This window comes from Rhinopithecus roxellana, chromosome 17 (assembly GCF_007565055.1).
Source record: "Rhinopithecus roxellana isolate Shanxi Qingling chromosome 17, ASM756505v1, whole genome shotgun sequence".
Taxonomy (NCBI): domain Eukaryota; kingdom Metazoa; phylum Chordata; class Mammalia; order Primates; family Cercopithecidae; genus Rhinopithecus; species Rhinopithecus roxellana.
In genome coordinates this window covers 61,776,743-61,785,550 of record NC_044565.1, presented here as the reverse complement: position 1 = coordinate 61,785,550, position 8,808 = coordinate 61,776,743, and positions in this window count along the sequence as shown.

Sequence of the window (8,808 nt, the reverse complement as noted above, 5' to 3'; positions counted from 1 at the left end):
ATTCTCCTGCCTTAGCCTCCCTAGTAGCTGGGACTACAGGTGTGCACCACCATGCCCGGCTAATTTTCATATTTTTAGTAGAGATGGGGTTTCACCATGTTAGCCAGGCTGGTCCTGAACTCCTGACCTCAAGTGTTCCACCCTCAGCCTCCCAAAGTGCTGAGATTACAGATGTGAGCCAGTATGCCCAGCCTCCTCTGCCCACTTTAATGTTTTTTTTGTTGTTTTGTTTTTTGCTTAAGTTCCTTATAGATTCTGAAAAATTAGACCTTTGTCAGATCCATAGTTTGCAAATATTTTCTTCCATTTTGTAGGTTGTGTAGTTACTCTGTTGATAAGTTTATTTTGCTGAGCAGAGAAGCTCTTTAGTTTAATTAGTTCCCATTTGTCAATTTTTGTTTTTGTTGCAATTGCTTTTGGTGTCTTCCTCATGAAATCTTTGCCAGGGCCTACATCCAGAATGGTATTTCCTAGCTGTCCTTCTAGGGGTTTTTTTTGTGGGTTTGTTTTGTTTTTTTCTGAGTTAGGTTTTACATGTAAGTCTTGATATGGTTTGGATTTGTGTCCCAACCTGAATCTTATGTTGAACTGTAATCCCCAACGTTGGAGGTGGTGCCTGATGGGAGGTGATTGGATCATGGGGGCGGTTTCTCATGTTTTTTTTTTTGAGATGGAGTTTTGCTTTTGTTGCCCAGGCTGTAGTACAATTGCGTAATCTTGGCTCACCGCAACCTCCGCCTCCCAGGTTCAAGCGATTCTCTTGCCTCAGCCTCCCTAGTAGCTGGGATTACAGGCATGTGCCACCACGCCTGGCTAATTTTGTATTTTTAGTAGAGACGGGGTTTCTCTGTGTTGGTCAGGCTGGTCTCAAACTCCCGACCTCAGGTGATCCGACGGGCTCAGCCTCCCAAAGTGCTGGGATTAGAGGCATGAGCCAGCGTGTCCAGCTATCATGGTTTAACATCATCCTTCTTGCTACTGTTCTCGTGATAGTGAATTATTGCGAGATCTGTGTGTGTAGCACCTCCCCCTTTCTTTTGCTCCTGCTCCTGCAATGTAAGATGCCTGGCTCCCCTTTACCTTCCACCATGATTGAAAGCTCCCTGATGCCTCCAAAGAAGGTGATGCTGCCATGTTCCCTATACAGCCTGTGGACTGAGCCAGTTAAACCTCTGTTCTTTAGAAATTATTCAGTCTCAGCTATTTCTGTATAGCAGCACGAGAACAGACTAATAGAAGTCTTTAATCCATCTTAAGTTATTTTTATATATGCTGAAGGTGTCCAGTTCTATTCTGCATTGGCTAACCAGTTATCCCAGCACCATTTATTGAATAGAGTCCTTTCCCCATTGTTTTTGTCAACTTTATTGAAGATCAGATGGCTGTAGGTTGTGTGGCTTTATTTCTGGGTTCTCTATTTGGTTCCATTGGTCCGTCTGTTTTTGTACTAGTACCATGCTGTTTTGATTACTGTAGTCTTGTAGTGTAGTTGGAAGTTGGATAGTGTGATGCCTTCAGCTTTGTTCTTTTTGCTTAGGATTGCCTTGGCTATTTGGGCTTTTCTTTGGTTCCATATGAATTTTAAAATAGTTTTTTCTAATTCTGTGAAAATGCCATTGGTAGTTTAATAGGAATTGCATTGAATCTGTACATTGCTTTGGGCAATATGGCCATTTTAACAAGATTGATTCTTCCTGTCTGTGAGCATGGAATGTTTTTCCATTTGTTTTATGTCGTCTCTGATTTCTGTCAGCAGTGTTTTGTAATTCCCATTATAGAGATCTTTCACCTTCCTGGTTAGCTGTATTTCTAGCTAAAGTCTTTTGTGGCTATTGTGAATGGGATTCTTGATTTGGCTCTCAGCTTGAATGTTGTTGTTGTATAGAAATGCTACTGATTTTTGTGTATTGATTTTATATCCTGAGACTGCTGAAGTTTATCATATCTAGGAGCCTTGAGGCAGAGACTATGGGGTTTTCTAAGTTTAGAATCACATTTTCTGTGAAAAGAGATATTTTGACTTCCTCTCTTCCTATTTGGATGCTTTTTATTTTTTTTTTCTCTTGCCTGATTGTTCTCACTAGGACTTCCAGTACTGTGTTGAATAGGAGAGGTGAGAGTGGGCATCCTTGTCTTGTTGCAGTTCTCAAGCAGAATGCTTCCAGCTTTTGCCAATTCAGTTTATTGTTGGCTGTGGATTTGTCATAGGTAATTCTTATTGTTTTGAGGTTATGTTCCTTTGATGCCTCATAGTTTTTAAGGGTTTTTGCCATGAAGGGATGTTGAATTTTATTGAAAGCATTTTCTGTGTCTGTCGAGATGATCATGTGGTTTTGTGTTTAGTTCTGTTTATGTGATGAATTACATGTATTGATTTCCATATACTGAATCAAAACCTTGCATCCCAGGAATAAAGCCCACTTGATCACAGTGGATTGGCTTTTTGATATGTTGCTGGGTTTTGGTTCATAAAAGGCAGTTCCCCTGCACACACACTCTTGCCTGTTTCCCAGTTCCAAAGTTGACTCCTCATTTTCAGGTATTCTTATTCATGTTCATCAGGGATATTGGCCTGAAGTTTTCTTTTTTTGTTGTGTCTCTGGCAGGTTTTGGTATGAGAATGATGCTGGCCTCATAGGATGAGTTACGGAGGAATTCTCAAGTTTTTGGAATAGTTTTTGTAGGATTGGTATCAGCTCTTTATATGTCTGGTAGAATTTGGCTGTGAATCTGTTTGGGACTTTTTCCAGTTGGTAGGAGTATTATTATTATTACTGATTCAATTTCAGAACTCAGGCTGGACACAGTGGCTCACGCCTGTAATCCCATCACTTTGGGAGGCCAAGGCGGGTGGATTGCTTGAGGCCAGGAGTTCGAGACCTGCCTGGACAATATGGCCAAACCCTGTCTCTACTAAAAATACAAGGTCAATGTGAAAGAAAAAATACTAAAGGCAGCTAGAGAGAAGGGGCAGATCAGCTACATCAGGTTAACAGCAGACCTTTCAGCAGAAACCCTACAAGCCAGAAGAGATTGGGGACCTATATTCAGCATTCTAAAGAAAAATTCCAACCAAGAATTTCATATCCAGCCAAACTAAGCTTCATAATCAAAAAACAAATAAAATCTTTTTCAGTACCTAGGATGCAACTCCACTACAGCTCATATTATACTGTGTCCCTGTTAAGGAACAAGTTAGAGATGAGGACCTCTTATTCTCTTTTCCCATCTACATTTGGCACAGTGACTCACAAAAAGCTGGGGGGAGGGGGGGAATTAAATGTTTTCTGAAAGAAAGAATTTCTCTCCACCCCACGAATTTTATACTGCTAATAGATCATTTTCAATATAATTGGGAATATACCAGTACACATACTACACTTAAAAGTTTCTGGCAATAGGAAACCAAGAGATCGTTCATTGATAAATTGTACATTTTCTTCCCTCTGGTGACTTTTGCTGTTTTTCAGTCTTGCTAATTTGTTCACAGTTATCGTGGAATTAGCTTTGTGCTGAGCCTAATTGTTCCACTATCCCTTAATAGGCAAAGGATAGATGTGCTATTTTCAGAACTCCTGCTTTCAAAGAAGGAATGTGTTATAAATAAGCCCAAGAGTTGACTGAAAGAAAAAGCTGTACCTTTGCTTTTCTGAGGTTGCTTTTTCTGTAAATATCATGACTTTGGGTATGAGAAAATAATTTAGAAACAAGATGAGTGTTGCCAAATAATGTGGAATTGCAGGCACACGAGAGAGGCAACACTGGGATGGTGGAATGAACACAAAGTTTGGCATCAGAAGGTTGAAATTCAATTCCCGTCTTCACCCAGCGATTACACTCTGACCCTGGGAAATTTAACTAGGATCTGAGCTTCAGTTTTTGCATCTATAAAATCAGAAATATGCAAATAACTGACCTATATACTTGGAGTTGTTCTTAGGATCAAGTGAGGTAACAGACCTGGAAGGGTTGGCAGACCATAAATCACTGTGCAAATATTATGAGGGTGTATGAGAGCAAGGAATGGCTGGAGGAAGGGCTGGAGAGGGAGAAGAAAAGTATTTGACCTGGAAACCAGAGAAAGAGTAACTTTGTTTCTTGTCTGTTAGAAAGGAGCTTTGTACAGTAGTCCCCCCTTATCTGGGGGGATATACTCTAAGAAACCTAGTGGGGCCGGGCGCGGTGGCTCAAGCCTGTAATCCCAGCACTCTGGGAGGCCGAGACGGGCGGATCACGAGGTCAGCAGATCGAGACCATCCTGGCTAACACAGTGAAACCCCGTATCTACTAAAAAAAAAAAAATACAAAAAACCAGCCGGGTGAGGTGGCGGGCGCCTGTAGTCCCAGCTACTCGGGAGGCTGAGGCAGGAGAATGGCGTAAACCCGGGAGGCGGAGCTTGCAGTGAGCTGAGATCCGGCCACTGCACTCCAGCCTGGGCGACAGAGCGAGACTCCGTCTCAAAAAAAAAAAAAAAAAAAAAAAAAAAAAGAAACCCAGTGGGTTCCTGAAACCATGGATATGTATGTAGTACAGAACCCTCTATATACGATGCTTTTTCCTATACATACATACCTATGATAAAGTTTAATTTATAAATTAGAGTAAGAGATGAAAAGCAACAACTAATAAGAAAATAGAACAATTACAACAATTTAATAAAAGTTATGTGAATGTGATTTCCCTCTATCTCCTTCTCTCAAAACATCATACTGTACCCACCTTTCTTCTTGTGATCTGTTGATCTGACAAACCAAGATGATTACGAAGTGCCCAATAGGTGGGTAACACATGCAGCGTGGATGTACTGGACAAAGGAGTGAGTCACGTCCAGGGCAGTACACAGCAGGACAATGTCAGAGTTTATCATGTTACTCAGAATGGCATGCAGTTTAAAACTTATAAATTATTTTTTTAAGCCTATAGATTATTTACTTCTGGAATTTTTCATTTAGCATTTTTGGACTTAGTCCCCCACAGATAACTGAAACTTTGGAAAGTAAAACCACAGATAAGCGGGGACTAGTATATCTGTCATCATTTGGTTAGGTTCCATCAGAGAACTTGATTTATATTCCTGGCCCTCCCACTAATTATATGAATTCAGTAAGTAATTCAGATTGCAAATGAAATTGCAGATTCCTTCTTCCTCTGACCTTCTGTGACTCTTCACTTTGGTTAAACAATTATCTTCTATTAATTATTTTTTAGAGACAGGGTCTTGCTCTATCACTCAGACTGAAGTGCAATGGTGCAACTATAGCACACTGCAGCCTCAATTACCTGTCCTCAGGCAATCCTCCCTCCTTGTTCTCCAGAAGTGCTGAGATTACAAGTGTGAGCCACCACATCCAGCCAGTTTATGATCTTTTAAAGATAAAAAGATAATTTATAAAACTACATAGGTACCCTTTTAGTTTCCATTTTTGGTGTTCTTCATTCCTTTGTGTAGATCCATATTTTCATCTGGTATAATTTTTCTTCTGCCAGAAAGACTTTCTTTAACATTTTTTTACAGTGTGATTCTGCTGTTGATAAGTTCTTTTGGGTTTTGTATATCTAAAAATATTTTTACCCACTTTGGGAGGCTGAGGTGTGCAGATCACGAGGTCAGGAGTTTGAGACCAGACTGACCAACTTGGTGAAACCCCATCTCTACTAAAAAATACAAAAATTAGCTGAGCGTGGTGGTGTGCAGCACCTGTAACCCCAGCTACTCAGGAGGCTGAGGCAGGAGAATCACTTGAACCTGGGAGGTGGAGGTTGCAGTGACCCAAGGTCACTCCACTGCACTCCAACCTGGGTGACAAAGCGAGGCTCCGTCTCAAAAAAAAAAAAAAAATACCATTGTTTTTCAAAAACTATCTTCCCTGGATATAGAATTCTTAGTGGACAGGTTTTTTTCATTTGTTTTTGCTTTTTTCTTTCAGTACTTTAACGATGTTACTTCACGGTCTTCTTGAACACATTGTTTCTAATGAGAAATTTACTGTCGTCCTTGACTTTCTTTCTCCGTATGGAACCTTTTTTTTTTTTTCGAGTAATGAAAATTTTCTCTTACAGCTCTGATTTTGAACAATTTGTTTATGATGTTCCTTGATGCTGGCTTTTTGTTTTTTCATGCTTCTTATTTTAAGGTTCATTGAGATTCTTAAATCTGAACGTTTATAGATTTCATCATGTTTGGAAAAATTTCAGTCATTATCTCTTCAAATATTTCCTCTGTCCTCTCTTCTCCCTCCTTCAGGGATCCTGTCTGGCTGGAAAAGGGAAGATAAGCTTCCTACAGTGAGCAGATTTGAGATAGGCCTTGAGAGTTGGATAGGATTTGAACTGGTGGAGATGTCAGTCAAAGACTTGGCAACTTAATATGAAAGGATCAAGAGAGGAAGGAGGTCATCAGGATTTTTCATGCCTGTCTAGCCAGAAGAATAGTGGAATAAATGGGGGATAAAGGAGTGAGCTTTTTTTTTTTTTTTAAAAAAAAGGAAGATGAGTTCATTCTTGGTTATGATTGAGCATGAGGTATTTTTGTGACCTTTGAATAGAGGAGTCCAAAAGCAGAGTTAAAATTGTAGTTTTATTGCTCAGGATGAGGACTGGGACAAGAGACAGATCTGGAAATTAGCAGTATAGAGATGGTAGTTGAAACCACACTGGTAGTCTTCACTAACATAGATGGTACACAAGGTATCAAAGAAGATCTAGTCATTTCATCCCTTCCATTTCTAGTAATTTCTTCTAGGGAAATGATCGTAATTCACAAAGATTCACAAAAAGATTCAGTGAAGCACAGCTTGCAGTGAAAAACAAGTAGAAACTACATGTCCTACAATGGAAAATTGGTTAAGTAAATGAAATATACATGAAATATAGTACAGTCATTAAAAATGATGTGTTTGAAGAATATAACAGAAAAGTGTTCACTATATGTTAAGTACAGAAAGCAAGTTATAACCCTACAACATAGCATGGTCTCATTTTTAATAAAATGTATGAATATATAAGCGGAGACAAAAGAGATAATACCACATAGCTTACCTTTGGGTGCAATCTATGGATGGTCTTTCCATTCTTTTGCTTATCTACATTTTCTCCATTCTATATAGTAAAGTATATGTTACTTTCATACTAAGAAAAAAAATCGATTTACCTTTTTAAAAACTGATTTAGAAAAAGCCTGTGGATTTCCACACTGCATAGAATGTGGAAAGAAGAAAAGGAAGTGGCAAATGAAAGACAGTGTAGAATCAGGACTGCAGGACAACCTGGGACGAAGGGGCTAACACCGGAGCTCCTGCCAACAACAGGGTGGTCTAAATTCTCAGAGGCCTCTGGGCTTGGTGATCTGAGCCATTATGCACTTAGGAGAGCACTTTCCTCAGGATAGTGCAGGGGAGGCAGGAAAAGCACTTTCCACAAGATGGTACAGGGGAGGCAGGAAGAAATGGGTTAAGAAGTGGCAGCTGTTGAGAAGTGTGGTGTGGAGAGAAGGAGTAGGGAGGATAGTCACTCCCTGGCCCCAGATGTGTCATGACCACAAATTCAGATGCTCAGCAAGTTCCGTTCATAACAAAGACATGGGGCCACTGTGCAGTTTCCTTGCTGGTGGCCATTTCCTTGCACTTGCTCTTACTGCAGATACAGGCCTGTTGCCAAGATCATTTGAACCGGATACTGCAAACTGCAGGACAAACTCCCTCAGCATAGCAGTTGCCTTTGATAAGGCCTCCCGGGTGATTGTGACAGTTCAGTTGCAGGACCACTGCATCAGGGCATGGGGACTACAGGCCTCCTTCCCCTTTGTTTCCTTTGCACCCAGGGTTGGAAAGACTGAACCTCTGAGAGAGACGAAAAGGCTTCCATTGGAGGTTTCTGTAAATAGCACAACCGCATGTTTTGTCATAAATCAGTAAGTCCAGGATGTGGAAAAAAAATATATCTTGGGATCCATGGCCTTGCATGTGTCCTGGGAGATTTTAGAGCCAGGCTCTGCACAACTCGAAGTCAAGAAAGGGCATGACTCCTGGGAGTGACACAACTTGTTGGTAGCAGATTCCAACCATGCTTCCCATGTGGCCTGAGCTGAGAGCTAGCAGTTTCCCTACTGACAGGACACCAATCAACAAGAACAAAGAAATTGCTCCACCAAGGCTATCTACTTACGAAGCTGAAAAACTGTTTGAAAGTGGTGAGGATTAGATCAGCCAGCGTGAGTAGCCTCTTGAGGAGAAGCCAACCTGGAATGAGAGGCGAAGGATTCTTGAATCTTCTAAGAGAAGGGCCCTCTGAGGGCACCCATCTATGCCCATCATAAGCAATGTCTAAATAAATTGTGCTAGATCCTGTTATAGTTTCCAAATATTTGCCGTTTCTCCAGCAAAAAGTTGATATTAATATTCCCCAACTGCTGCCGTCAGGCTTGGCCACGTGACTTGCTTCAGCCAATAACGTGAGTGAAATTGATTTGCCACCTTCTTGCAGATGCATGATTCCACCATCTTTTTTCCTTCCTTTGCCTCAAGAGCAGCACATTCCAGATGGGACCTGCTCCTATGTCTGGGTGCCTGAATGAAGAAGACATGGAGGAGAGCTGCAGCCAACCTATGCAGGACACATAACACAGCAAGCAATAAAGGTTCTTGGCTGGGCGCGGTGGCTCACTCCTCACTTTGGGAGGCTGAGATGGGCGGATCACGAGGTCAGGAGATTGAGACCATCCTGGCTAACACGGTGAAACCTCATCTCGACTAAAAATACCAAAAAAAATTAGCCAGGCGTGGTGGCGGGTGCTTGTAGTCCCAGCTACT